The sequence below is a fragment of the Notothenia rossii genome (assembly GCF_949606895.1).
Source record: "Notothenia rossii genome assembly, chromosome: 8".
NCBI classification, from domain to species: Eukaryota; Metazoa; Chordata; class Actinopteri; order Perciformes; family Nototheniidae; genus Notothenia; species Notothenia rossii.
In genome coordinates this window covers 17005749-17021271 of record NC_136906.1, presented here as the reverse complement: position 1 = coordinate 17021271, position 15523 = coordinate 17005749, and the positions used below count along the sequence as shown (strand labels likewise).

At 41.8% G+C, this 15523-nt stretch overlaps 1 long non-coding RNA gene across 1 annotated transcript in view; it reads right to left on the bottom strand.

Annotated features, from left to right (window-relative positions):
* Positions 1-811: 811 nt before the first annotated feature.
* The window catches only part of LOC307016677, a 56059-nt gene continuing 41347 nt past the window's right edge, over positions 812-15523 (bottom strand). The window contains exons 3-4 of the long non-coding RNA XR_013801864.1: positions 3631-3695; positions 812-1634 (exon numbers count right to left, since the gene is read on the bottom strand). This is a non-coding gene — a long non-coding RNA (uncharacterized lncRNA). The remainder of the gene's footprint in view (positions 1635-3630; positions 3696-15523) is intronic.

Sequence of the window (15523 nt, the reverse complement as noted above, 5' to 3'; positions counted from 1 at the left end):
TAAAAGCCTGAGCACACTGCTATAGGAGGCTAACCCGGTCCGCTTTGTTTTATCGCAGAGAGAAAGACAACAATAAGCAACCCCTCGAGGAATAATTACCCCCTTAGCAACTCTGCTTCCCCGCACTCCCGCACCCACATCCCCCGCAGGGCCTGTAGCTCCCCCCCTCGTGAGCCGAACCTTATTGAATCACAGCTGAAATTGACAGTGAAAGACAGTTGAATGGGAAGTCAGTGTTAAAATGTTAAACTCGCTTAAACTGATTTTCATGCACAAAGTAGTGAAAACTCCAGTTTAATTTTGTTCATTTTGACCTAGACTGTGACATTAAGCACTTCTCCAACAACATCATACATAGAAGCTTTACAGAAACTGAACCAAGCAGCAAACACACTTTCTATTTTCATTTGTACTCCTAGGAAATACCGAAAGAAAGGAAAGTAAATGAGCTTATTGCACAAAACATTTTAAGAAGTGTCGTAAGACTATAATTGTGACCTATTGTCACATTAGTAAAACTATGATTTCCATAAGCAGTTCAGATAATCAATATTTAAATGTCACGTAATTCCAATTTCACTTCTACTCTGCTTCTTACTGCCTGAGCAGGAAAGAGAGAAAAAAGAGTGATACACCACCTGATAGTCCTCCTTGCAGCCGATTAGCACATACTTGCCCAGCTAGTAATGAAGCCAGCATGAGTAATACTAAACGCATATTCACACACTTAACGAACATCGTAAAAGCATCTTATTGGTTGTTAAACTCATAGATCTGCAGTTGTAATAATTAAAAAAAAACAGACAGCAGCTTGAAAAGAAGTTCTTTATTTCTGTCAGGTTTCACAGACAGCTTAAGTTATGGAGCTATAAATCATCATCAGAATACATTCCTTGACAGGGCTATTAATCGAAAACAACAAAGGCTGCCAAAGTGTCCATGTGGAATGTAGACGGTTTTGATTTGCATTTATAAGCACCTTAATCACAATGGTTTCTTTGTGATCGCAATTAGAAGATAAAGTTCCAATAAATTAGTAATCGTCTGGGAAATCTTGATCCTATCTGTTCAAATGTATTTTACACAGTACTGTGCACATGTGTTGTATGTTGCTGCACTGGGCAAGTGCTGTAATATCAGACCTAAAAATGAAAATACCATTTGATTATTTTCCATTTACAGTTCCAGCGCTTGTTGATACTGTATCCAGAATAACACAGTATATGTCACAACTGCAGTGTATGGGCAACAGCGTAAATAAACACGGAATATCAAAAGCAGATGTATATACAGTATACGGGAAAATATTAATCCAGTTTCAATTTAGAAAAAGTCAAACAATGTGTGGATCCATTGTGGTAACTGCGATAAACATCTTTCATCAAGTTAACTTTCCGAATGAGAGCGTCTCCAGACTGTGTTGACTGATCTGTTCCTTAATGTCTGAGCAGCAGAACGCACTGCACTGTCATGCAGAGTTTGTTTCACAGCATCTCCGAGTCTAAGTTGCTGGCGTTGGATCCTGAGAGCGAGATTGTCAGTGATGGAGGTCATGCTGTTTGCACACATGCCAGGAGCAAACATCTGCTGCAGGGGATGCTGGTCCTCAGTCCAAACCAGGATTCAGTATGATCCTAGAAACATAATACACAAACTAATGATTCACTGAGGCCAAAAACCACTTGGAAAAAAGACAACAGTTTGAACAGTGACACATGTTTCCCATACCGTTAGTGAAGTAAATAAGAGGATTTCATAATTTATGGAAACTTAACTTAAGTAACTGTTTAGTGTCATTACTTAAAACAACCAGAGATTCATAACACATCCAGAATTGGTCAATGCTAGGTTATTTTCCGATAATGCCTTCAGCAGATTTTGTTGATTTTACCATCTTTCCACACAGAAAAGAGCATGAGGTTTCAAACTGGCATAATGAATAAGTAGCGGATGAACCACGCAGAGCCTCATCATTAGCTGAACTGATCACATTATGAGTGGTGGCAAAAACTGTTTTGCTTCCAGTAGTGTGGACACAAATCACAAATCAGCTGGAACCACCTGCTTTTCAGTATAAAACCACAGTTGAGATGTCAAACCTACAATTGCTTTAGTCAAGTATCTTATTTCAATGATAAAAGAAAAAGATAAAATCACTCTTTTTCAGAAGTGCAGGAACAGTTAAGAAGAGGATGATAACAATTGTTTTGTACAACAACTACAAAAGTTTGTTGAATATGTTGTGTAATGAAAGCGAGTTAATCAGTGTACAACATCTGCTTTTTCCACAGCATCACAGAGCAGCCCGAGGTGAGGTAATGTAGGTACGTGGCCTCTTGACAACCTATAGTCTGCTTCACTTGTGTTTGCGCATACAACCTCCAACAAAAAGGACATTACGTCGTCTGCGCCCACGCAACTTCCACTCAGCCAAAGTGGCGGGACCGGCTTGTCCCGCCTGTTCATTGCCTGGGGAAGGAACGGCATGTCAGAGGATAAGTAGTCATCCATCAGTGTTCCTCATCTTCTTTCTGCCTGTCTGCACCTCTGAGCTGGCTTACCTGTGAGGAGTCACGTTCCACCAGTGTACAGGATGTGGCCTCACTCTCGTACTCTTTCTTCATGTCCCTCCTACCTCACCTCTCTCTCCTTCCCCTGGGCCTCACACATAATCATTGCTCTCTAGCCTGCTTCTCCTAACTTTAAGCCAGAGCCACTCTACTGCTTTTTGTTAACACTGTTATATCTACCCTCATTTTTGTGTGTGTTTTTTTAACACCACTCAGCAATTGTCCTTTCACCTGATTTTCTCTCTGGCTCCCTTTGACCTATATTCTGTTTTTTCCCTTCCCACGTTTCTCTCCTATTCCTCACTTTGGAGCAGAGCCAGTAGAGTGGCATCAGCATACAGACCCAGGTCCCAACCTGCCTCTGAATCTCAGCCTGCCCGTGTACGCCTGTCTGTGCCTGGGGCCTGCGACTGAAAATGGCCCCTATCGGCCTCCCTCATCAGCACATCTACTGTACCTGTCTACTGGCAGCATGCCATCCACACACACTGTTCCCCTTCATTTACCTAGAGAACCCGCTAGAAGGAGAAAAAAAAGATAATGCGAGCCTAAAATCTATTGAAAAAGTCTACTCATGTTGGGGTCAAGCATGTTTGACCTCCATTGAGAACACCCACGGCCACCCTGAGAGGCGCACGTATACAGTACCACTCATTCAACCTGCTGGCTGCCCCGCACAAGCCCATCAACAGATTTCTTTGAAAGCCACCGACTCTGTGGTGGGCCATCAAAGCATATCTTCATTCAGTTTCACTGAAAGGATCTGAGGCTCCTGAGAGAAGCCGTGTTTGAAGTGATATCTCTGTGCCACTGCATTCTTTACCATGCTGTCATGACTTGAGTTACACAATAAAAAAAAAAAGCAAGAACATGGGAATCAAGCCAGTGTCACCACCCTGATCATGTCTCACTTGTATGTGAACCATTGCTACTCTGTTTCATCAGTGGATGTACAACACTCTGGTTGTTTATAGCAACTGTCACTTCATAATAAGGCTGCGCTGTGTGTGATCACATATTCCACTGAATAAAGAACAAACACAAAAACAGTCATCCCTACCTGTTGAATCTCTTGAGTTCATGTTTCTATTACTCAGCCTCTTCTGGGTGCTCCCTTGAGATCATCTGAAAAAGAGAAGGAGGAGAAAAAAATGATTGAGAGAGGAGCTCATTCAAGAGTTAAACAAATGGACAAAAAAAAAGGCATAAATCAGATGGCAATAAGTCTAGTTCTGCCCAAACTTGCATTTTCAATCACACACATATTTATATGAATGAATATGAGAATAAAACAATTATAAATAATAGAATTCATGAGATGATTAACAGAACAGAAGAATGGAAAACAAAATGAAGTATGCAACACAACATTTCTAAGAGCTTCTGACAATCCTCATAATGGATCATTGTACTTCTACATGACTCTAAACATCACAATACTTTTTTTGCCTTTTTTCCAAGGCTTTTTGGTCAACCAGATCTGGTTTTTCAATGACAACATGAGTCAAGACCTTCTCCAGTATCTATGACTAATATTTAAAAAGCTAAACCTGGAGTAGAGGAACTCTGTTTTTTTGGAAATCTAGGTTTCAGTGAAACTCAATAGTAGCTGGCAGGTCAGGTAAAGGGAAGCAGTCAAAGTGGCTTTTTCATTTGAAATGTAGTAGTGTGCTGGACTTAACAGTTCAGGTAGATATTGGATGAAGACATTTCTCTTGATCACAGGCTTCTTAGACGTATTTAAGACTAAAGCTGTGCTATCTGGACCAATGACAGCTCCAGTCCCTCTTCATCCATTCCCGGACAAAGGTGCACTCGGCTTCTTAGTTTCACTGTCCCAGACCTGTTACCTTGGCAACAAATGCACTGTTTCCGAGTGACACAAAGCCTGAACTTAAAAACCTCCTTTCAGGTTGAAGGCTCCAAGAGTTGAGGGGAAAACAGCAATAACAGGACAGCGGGGAGAGAAACTGAATACCGGCAAATTGCTTCCCAGAGTTTTTTTGAGGACATGGTAAAATGATTCTTTCTTTCCTCTCCCTTTTAAAATACCTTTCCCTGGCACCAGGCACCATAGGTAGTTGTGTGCTGCTCTCATCTATTTTATATATCCCTTCTTATATTTCTGTTTTTTCTAGCTATCGTACTGAGCTAAGTGAGTTATCATGTAGACCAGTAGGCTGGAGCAGCATGTGGCTAGGCTAAGCCTCCAGATGAGGTAATGTTTAGAGGGTTGGCAAGCCAGGAGAAGCGTTGGTCAGGTCTTGATTAGCTCAGGGGTGTGGGGCTCTCTCTTATATTGGACACCCCTGTATGTGGTGAGATTACTACTTTATGAAAAACTGCCCCTGCTGACACGCCTGATGGGATCAGTGCTTCCTGCTCACTGCATCATCCTGCTTATGAGCTCTCCACACATGGGAGAGAAAGCACACAACCAATCACAGGCGTGAACACGATGCAATCTCACACACAACTTGTACGTTCGGTCCATGCTTATGTTTATAACAAGCATGTACACGGACACACCAACAAGCACACACAAGGCTCCACACGTCACCGCATAGGGCCCCCTTCATCCACTTGTGTATGTGATGACCACAACTGATGACCCCCAGATGGAAAACAACCTGCTTTTATTAAAAAGGCCAGATGACACACAAACGCACGCCCACTTGATTTACTATGGTCGTCTCCTCCGGCCACCCTCCAATGAAAATCACATGATGGCCCACATCCAGCAGAGAATCTCCACCCCAAAAAAACATCAACAAACAATGCTTAAAAAAGGAGAGGTTTCCGAGGCGAGGCTTTAAGGGGATTTAATCTCAGTAGTCCTCTAAAGAGGGCTGAGGCTACAGGATGATTTCAATTATGTGATATAATTTCTGATGGTCCATTAGTTTAAAATAAAGCTGTGATTATAAGAGAAGTGTAAACAGAAAGTTGCAAACTGCATCAGAGTGAAAGGCAGAGCTGTACTTTATTCCAGATGTGTAATGGGCTGTTAATTAGCAGTGGCCTTACTTCCATGCAACCTCTCCCAAATAAATCTGATTTAAAAACAAGAACAATGGAATAATTGCGTAGCAAACTTCAACACCTTTCTATCTCTACTGTTTAGTGGCCTGCACTAGTAAGACATGCTCATATTTGTGCATGGGCACTTGAGAAAGCAAATAAATACATGTATGTGTATAGCATGCAAGCACACATGCATGGAGCTATTCCACACACGTCAAGCTCATGCACAAAAACACACACCACACACACACACACACACACACACACACACACAGAAAAACTAGTTAGGGACGCTGGCACAACCTTGCGCCAGTGGTCCTTTAAATCAGTCATGTGAAACGACCCGTTCATTTCTGCAAATCAGATTACATCTCCTAGCTGAGGTCTGCAAGTCCACACACACTTTTAAAGCTCAGAGCTCAGGTCCACATAACACACACACACACACACACACACACACACACACACACACACACACACACACACACACACACACACACACACACACACACACACACACACACACACACACACACACACACACACACACACACACACACACACACACACACACACACACACACACACACACACACACACACACACACACACACACACACACACACACACACACACACACACACACACACACTAATCAGATTTTGTCACACACACCCTCTCGTCTTTGTGAAAGTACGCAAATACAAGTTTCAGCAGGGCCCGGAAATACTGGTTCAAAATGTGCATATACTCTTACACAATACATTATACATAAAATATATGGAATAATAACAAACTGCAATGAGTGTCGCTACAGTAAAGCCACATACTACCTTGAATAGGAACAAAACAAAACAATTTATTTGTCAACGAAAATCATGAAGGGCTGTGATAAGCCTCCTTTCAGCAGTGCTTGACTGCTGTTTGGCAGCTTTGCGATGGAATGAGCACATGTGGAAACATGTTTATAGGGCTTTTGGCAGGAATGCAAATGATAGATGATTCGCAAAGGATTCAAGTCCTATTCAGATTACCAAACACTGATGTGTTTAAGCAGTTTCTTCTGCTTAAATTAATGTCAAGGGTTGACATTATGACTTTATTGTGTTTTTTGTAATTATTCTATTAAGTGATTGAGTTACCAGTTAAATAAGGACATGACTGGTTGAATAAGCAAAGTAAGAGTGGTAATACATGGTGAGCATGCAAATATTTGTACACTTCTATCGTACTGAACACTTTTGAAAGCTCTGCACATTTTAGCTTGAGTGTTCAGATTGGCAACTATCTGAGTTTTCTTTAATAAGTAAGTAAGTGACAATGTAAAAAGAGCTGGTTGGCTGGCTGGTCGGTCTAATTAAACCCAGACATTTGGAGGAAGTACAATTCTCTGTCCCTACAGGATCTACATTAAGTCTCAACTACTAATCAGAAAGCCTTTCAACTACAGCATGTCCCTCTGGCTCAAACAACAACACAATCTAATATGACTTTGCGACTTTCTAGGGAAACTTAAATTACTTCTCTATTGAGTCCGGAAAAAACAATTACTGTCTCTTTGTTCATCATTAGAAGAAAATCCTAAATAGATCATCTGTGTAGTGAATTGTATACACTCGTTTTGTCCTTGGTACCACGGAGGTTAGAGGGTGGCAGGGTGTGGGTGGCAGGAAGCTGAAACAGTTTTGCCTACAATCGGATGTCAGGACTCTGTCAGTCAGCCCAACTGAAGTTCTCTCTTCACATTGACATCTGAGAAGACCAGCGATGGAGACCCGCCAGTGGAATGGAGGAGCAGAGGATGATTGCAATGGATGTACAGATAAAATGACAGGAAAGGGCGAATTGGGGCAGGGCAACTGGGGGAGCTGGCTGGAGCTAATATTACCCCAGGAAGAGCTCACTCATCCCTCAGATCACCTGCCACACCTGTGGAGGTCAGGATCCGATTCAGTCACACAGTTCCACTGGCCAGGAGTTGGGAATTGATCACCAGAGCCTTAACTTGGACTCAATGGAAACTGATGTAGGGTAACTTCTACAGCAACTGTGAACAATTAATAATTGTACTTGTGGTTTTTATGTGTTTTGGCTAAAATATACAAATATGTCTCCTTGACATTGCTCAGCACCATTTTCCATAGCATACCAAACCAAAGAACATCAAGTTTTGGGATTTAGAACATTCCTGGCAGGAGTTGTTTTCCATTGATTTCAGCGCAGACACAAATCGTTCAGTGACTTCAAAAATGCTCAACTCGTAATTCATCAAACTAATCTCAGCAATTTATTTGTAAAAGTTCAATTGTAACGTGAAAAGTCCTTGATTCTTTTGCGGAAACAACCAACAACAGCTTTTTAATGTAAAAAATTAGCAGATGTGTGTGAGCCTTTTTCTTTTTGGATGTCCATGTTAATCTATTTTGGGTCTGATTTGTGAGTGCACATAGATATTAATGCAACACTGACATCTGCTACATCAAATCCTGAGTGTGTATACAACAGCTGCAGTACCTCGTGGTAACAGCAAAAACAAGACAAGCAGGCTTCAAGTCTCTAAAGGTTAAATGTAAACATTATTGAAATTTGGAAAAGAAAAGTTGCTGGCGTAGCACAGTATATAACCGGAATAGAAATGCTGTGATGTAACTCGAAAGACATATGGTAAGTACTACAGCACCAATTCCTGACAACACACCGGTAAAATAAGACAGAATGTAGTATCTTCATCTGGATTACATTTCCTGTCGAAGTTTCTTGTTTGTGTTTTACACTGCTGCATCTCTTTGTCGTAGCTCCCTGTCTGTAGAGAAACAACTTGTTCACCACTAAAAACAGAACACAACTTTAGGGACAAAGACTGTAGAACATTCTAAGCAATGATCACATCTGCAAAAATCCTATATGGCGGATTATGTTGGTTTAGTGTATTGTTTGACAAGCATGCTTCTCTGTTGCGCTTAATTTTCTTACCAAATAAACATGGGTGACTATGGGTATTGATGATAGGATAGGAAAGTTACATCAAGCATGTCTTAAATAAGACTTTCTCCCATGGCGGATATTCTCTGCGTGCATAACTAATTTGTTTGCCAAATTTTAGCAGGGAAAAAGTCAGGAGACAATTCTAATCGGCACCAAAAGTGGTGATGAAACAAACAAAGATGTCACCAAATGATCTACCATCACCTTTGTAACCCAGTGGAAGTAACCAGGAGTGGTCACAGAAGCTGTTAAATGTTAGTTTAAGAGTGAAAGTAAACAGCCTCTCCCATGGTGGGCCTGTACCCTACACAGAGTAAGCAGATGTTTCCCATTGTGGTTAAAAGAGAAGGGGATTAAAGTGTAGTGGAGCAGGAGCCACAGCCATACACCCCATGGTGGGATCACAGTACTCTCAGGTCTTTCAGTACTGCTGATGCAGCCCAGTTGGAATTGACTGGTGTGTAGGGAGAAGCTGTGGCTAGATCTATCAGATGTACTAGTCAGGTTTCCCTAGAGCCCAAATAAGAGGCCTTGCTTTAGGGCTGAGGAGGCAGGCATGTTACCATGTTGACAGAACTGCCTGACTAAGGCTGGCAGGCACTCACAAAAACAACGGAAAGGTAAGGCTTATGAAGAGGTGTTGAAACAAGCGGATTTAGCTTTTCAGAGGCCCAGTACTGTCCCCATGAAAAAGAGATCACCTTCAAAACTCATATTAAAGACAGAAACACAAATAGAAAAAAAGAGACTGCAAAGAAAAGCAGGTTAACAGTCATTGGTTTTGGCTGCATAAATGAGGTTTTCACCCCAGGGCCTCAGGGTCAAAAAGGTCACATTCAGGTACCACAGGGGATGGTTAAAGCAGGAGACTGTGACTGTGCTGCCAATTAAAGGACACTTTAAAAAGGCAAATAGTGCAAGGGACATTGAGGAAGATATGCATAGTGGAGCATAACTGCACTTACGAAAAACTGCCAATTAACCAACACCCCATGAAGCTCAGCTGTGACCGCTTCAGCTGGACAGCTTCCATGTGAAGTGAGTGAAAACACTTTGTGTGGAGGGTAACAAAAGATGTATTGGGAGGGGTCTGATACTGTTAGAAAGGTTTACTGAGCATCATTCAATTCAAAAATCGGACCCAAGTCAGGAAAGTTATAAATTGACTGCTCCAAAACCTGCCTAAAGACTTGCATTGAGATTTGAAAGATAAACAAAGTGTTTTGTCAGACTTTACCCATAAGTATTGTGCTCATAGATATTAGGGTTATAGTTATACAAATTATCAACATGGGTTTGGAAATAAAATGTTAAAATGCTGCATCTTGAATAATGTACTCCAAAAAGATTCAAACTTTCCCTGGATGTATCCTAAATGACTTGAAATTTGAGTCTGCTTTGCCCTAAATCGTGTCTACTGGAGTACAATTTGGTCCATTCAGTGACATGAGGTTCTCACACAGAAAACATTTAGTCAAGTATTCAAAAAATTTATAAAGTTTCATGCTTAACCTCTTGGCCTTCAAGCCCAAACACATAAACATAAATAATTACATGTCTGTGTCATAAATGTCTGTCAGTCTTGCATTGGTGTATCTTCTTCTGTGCGTTTGAGGGAGGAATTAGGGGGAAGCGATTTTGTTCGGGGCCCAAGTGTTTGTGCAGATTGTATGGACTTTCCCACACATTAAGACATTATGGTTAAAAAAGTATGGCATGTTAACGCGCATGTGCGTGGTCATGTTTGGTAGTGTGAGCTCTTTAAAGGTCACACTGAAAAAGTCTGCTTAGTAAACCCTGTTCCCTCTATGAACTAACAATCGGTAAAGAAACCCTGTAAGCACCACTCTGACCACTTTCTCCTCCCTCATGGCATCAGTAATTTCCGATTTCCAGTGACGCCACGCTGACATTCAACGTCTCTGATTAATTAGTTCCTATAGGGCTTTTTGTGTGTTTCCGTTTGACAAAAAAAAAAGTTCTACAGCCCTGAATTGGTAGATCCGAACACGCCTCAAGCTGCAAGCACAGCCACAGATCAAGTTGCCCTGGCATGGGAGAAAGTCACAGTAATAGAGTTTTCTTATTGACACTGATGACTGTGTTACATGGGATGAAGTTAGAGGTTAGATATCTGTCAAACCTCCCTGATTATCAACATCCTTCAGCGACACATGTGAAATGGCACCAGATTCATGCATCAACACACAAACTAAAAGCACGCCATTGCATACACATTTGTGTGTGTTTCTTGAGCATGCACATATTGACAAAAGACGCAGAACGTCTTAATGAAATGCCAGAAACAGTGGAAAAAAGTGGGATGAGGAACACATCAGGGCTAATCCGGCCAGGGATTAGGAGCAGGCAAATATCACCAATAATAAACAAATGACTAACATTCCCGGTCTGTGTGGTTACAAGCCCCAGGGCTCCAGTTCAAACCCAGCAAGGTCTGGATCCAATCCCTGCTGTTTATCAGTGCGAGTAGAAGCGGCCACTTGTGAAACCTCCGTGACAAACACTCGGAGGGACAAACACAGGATGGTGAACTGTAGGTCCGACCAATCACTCCTCCCACTTAGATTTACAGATCAGACCTAAGACATTCACTATGACATTGTCTTCTTATTAGCTATATACTGTGGGGTGATATTTTGATTTAACCCCTAACACTCTCCAGTAACATATACAGCTACTCTAAGCATCATTTTAAGTGAACACTGAGGCTGTGTAAACAGACATACAGTTAGAATAAATTGAGCAAGTTTAAAGACATTCAGTCCACTGGCTTCCCAGACATGATCAATTTATACTTTTCTGTATTTAATGCTATTTTTTAATAAAAGATTGTTGGGTTTAGAACTCTTCTTCAAAACCAAAGATAGAATTTGAAGCCTGTGAATTTTTTTCAACCATGTTCTGATATTTCACAGACTTCACAATTAAAGTACAAGTAATTAGCAGATTGATAGTTAAATCAAAGTTATAGTCTTGATTTATTTGTTGGCCTTAACATGTTCCAATTTGGACGACATGCATCACATTTTGTTTTATTCCTCGATACAATGTAGAATGCAAGTCTGGAATCATGTTACAAAGTCCTAATGCTCAAGGGCAGAAGGTACTTTAAGACAAGAAGTCAAAATAAGAAAGACAGCAGATCAGCAGACCTGTAACGCATTATTGACAAAATATTGATTGCTTGTCTAGGCGTCACCATGGAGATTATTGCAGAGGAATGTTGGACAGATAAAGTAATGGGCCATAAATTGCTTTAAGTAGGAACAGGGTTGGATAATTAGCAGCGTGTGATGAAAGGGAGATCAAAGGTAAAACAGTGAAAGCAGTTTATAATTTGGTCGCTGCAGCTACCAGGGAATATTGCGCTACAGGAGAAAGGGCTTGTATTGGAAATGCAGACACAGCACTTTCACTCCCTCACTACCAGCTCTTTTGTCTTATGTGACATCAGATGAGATGCTCCAATAAATCTTAATCTGGGTGGATGTTCAGAGGATTACATCTCACTATACATATGGGTGTGTGTGGTAAGGGTGTGCTCAGAAGTATGTCTACTATTTGCTCTAATCCACTTATTTTGTTTCGGTCCACTGTTCAGATTCAAGCTGGAAAAGTGCCGAGACGGCAACGTTTTGCCTTCTCAGTGTGTCTGGCCCACAGTGCCATACCTGCTGAGCCCAGAGCCTCACCAAGCCTGAAGGACTCTGTTGCTTTAACCCTGTCACCAAACATGTCCCCGGCCCGCACAAAAGCCATCTGGGGTGCGTCTGAGAGCTTTAGCAACAAAATAACTCTTTCAATCGGCACTCTGCATGGTTCTGACTGCAGGGCGCTGAGGTCGCCAATACTAACACTCTAACTGGACCTCCTCCTCCTCTCCTCCACCCTTTCTAATCCTGGCCTACATGACTGACTTCGACTGAAAGCCCCACACGCCAGAGGTGGGAGCCAAAAGTACTGTGAGATTCAAAAAAGACCACCTGCTCATCAAACTAAATTACATTCACTGAAGGCGAGGGGGAACAGAGAGAATGAAAAGGAGGGGAAGAGGAGAAAAAAACAAGTACGAATAAAAGAAAGACAAGTCACTGCTCTCCCTCTGTGATCTTGGCAGACAAAAGAACAAATTGCATTTCTGCGTCATGGCACCCGAGGGTCAAAATCGGCATAGGGTCCCTCTCAGTGCTGTTTGTGTGCGAGCATGTTGATAACGGTTCCATCAGTTCCCACAAGAAAGCCATAGAGGTGCACAGGCCTATGTTTCAGCCTTTCATCTTGGCTTCTTTTGTATTCTGCTACACTCTGTTGTCTCTCTCCTCTATTGGGCTGAATTGACTGTTATTATTCCAAACAGCATTATCTTTATTAATGCCACAGGTCTCGGGACTGTGCACTCCCCGGGAGCCGGGTCTGGACAGAGCTGCAACCAATCTCCCTAGATAAAAGCTCAGCAGAGAGCTGTATGCAAGCCAGACAGCTCAGATAGGCCTTCATCCTCCCTCCTCATTCTCGGAGAGAGGTATAGGCCCTACAAAGACCGAGATATAGCTTTAATCTTAGCACTCTCAGTCAGACAGAAACATTTGTACTGAGAGCAGCTCACTAGAAAGCCATCAGAAGTTGCTTCGAGCTGCTCGACCAGTCAGAACAAACAAATTGTATTATTATTAAAAACCTTTTGATAATATTTGACGAAAGCAAAAATAAATATATGCATAATGAAAAAGGTTTGACCACATGTATATGCATTCTAGGGGTGTAACGGTTCACATAATTCACGGTTCGGTACGTACCTCGGTTTGGGGGTCATGGTTCGGTACGGGTTCGGTACAACAAGAAAAAGAAAAAAAAGTCCCAAATGCATAATTCCAGGTTTGTTGTTATTTATGTTTGAACAGTAGTGCAAGTTTCAGTATAAAAATAAGGAACTCTAACATTTTGAATAATTAAGTGTATTACACAGTTAAAAACAAACCACAAACAGTACCACACACACTCAGAGGCCATATTATCTATAATCTATCTTGGTTTCATCAAGCTGTAAAACTAAAAAGAATGTCTTGAAAATATTACGAAATAAATAATAAGAAAGTGTTTCAAGGGCGCATAGCCGTTGAAATATATATGCCAATAGCTTCTGTTATTTATTTTGGTCTCACGGCTTTCATGTCTATTGGCTTCTTAAAAACAGCAGGGATAAGCTGTTGAACTGCTGTTCTGGGCTCCCGTGATTGGCAAATCTGGGTGATGCCTTCCTATATGATTTAGCATGTTTGGCATGTGTTATCATTAGCATACCGCACCGCTGTCGAACAACACCAACACACCGTCCTCATCCGATCCACCACTTGCACTCCATCGTTCTTGTAGTCCACAGGGAACCCGAAATGTTCCCACACAGCTGATTTAAAAGAAGCAGGTGGTTCTTCTAGCTCAGGGGTGGGCAAACTTTTTGGCTCGGGGCCACTATTTGAGTTTTAAAATTTGACAGACGGCCGGGCCAGTAGCAGATCGGTGAACAAATATTTAGCTGTCCACTCCTCATTAAACATTCAGCACTCATTGTTGACTTTTCTTTTCTTTGCTCAACTCATTGTTGCAGGTTCAAAGGTGAATTAGGTTCAAAGGTAAATTATTGCGTCATTGCGTCATCGTTTGCGTCATGACGTAACCGAAACACTGCTCACAACAACATCAATAGAGAACTGCGTTGGGTAGTTTTTAATCATACGAAGCCAGATTAAATTAAATAACTACTTCTCCAACCTTATAATTTTCTCCAGAGTGACGTGGTGCATTGTTTATTAATGTGGTTCAGCGGCATTACCGCCCGCTGCAGCGCTGCTCGTCCACCGGAGTTTATTCTCCCGTCAGCGGCCGCTGTAAAGTATTCACTGTCTGACTGTCACACAAGCAGCTGATACATATCCCCAATTCCCCATAAGTGAATGTGTGTCAGTCTGAATTGACGCTGTTTGGCATCACATCGCTGTTATGAAATTTTCTCTGGCATTCTACAGGTGATGTTAGCATAGCAACCGAAGCTAATCAGACTATCTTGACTACTTGTTGCTTTCATATTGTGGCATAAACCGTTTTCTAAATGCATATTTTACCGGCGTAGTTTTCGTTATGATTTTACTTGTGATAGCCACATGTAGCCCATGTATCGATTCCATCCGATAGCTGCTATTATACAAAACAAAACGTCTGCCTGCTCTCCACAATGAATGATCAATAACAGCGAACGGATGGTCAAAGTAAGGTACAAATAAACAGAATCACACGGAGCCTGGCTAGTGTTGCCTAACTTTATAAAGTGTGTTTTTTTTACAAGTGTGTGGTTTGCTCAGCGCTAGTGCTTGTTACAACTTGTATTTGCCGTACTCGCCATGAACTGTTATGGCTCAGGTTAATCTTGCCCCCCTCCAACGTAAGCGTGACCTAGGTGGTTCTTAGATCTTGCCGGGTTGCCGAGTGGGGCCAGCTGAATGGACCAGACTCCAGCAAAGGTAAATTGTGTCTAGAGTGCGCCATCTAGTGGGATCGAATGAAATGCCGGGTGTTGCAGGAAAAAGGCTAAATGAATGCGCTCTTTACTATAATTTGGACAATTTTGTACCAATATTCGGCGGGCCGGATTAAAAAGCCCAACGGGCCGTATATGGCCCGCGGGCCTTAGTTTGCATATGCCTGTTCTAGCTCCTGTGTGTTAATCGGAAATCGCCATACTAACTTTTCTTCTTCTTGTTTTTTGTTTGTTTTGTTGTGTTTTCTTCTTGTTCTTCGTTTGTTGTTTAAGGGCGGCTGGCAAACAGCTTTTAGGCGCAATACCGCCCCCTGGATTATATATAGTGTAATGGATACTGCCCTGAGTAACATACTTTTTTCCCACTCATAAAAAAAGGCGTATTCGTCAT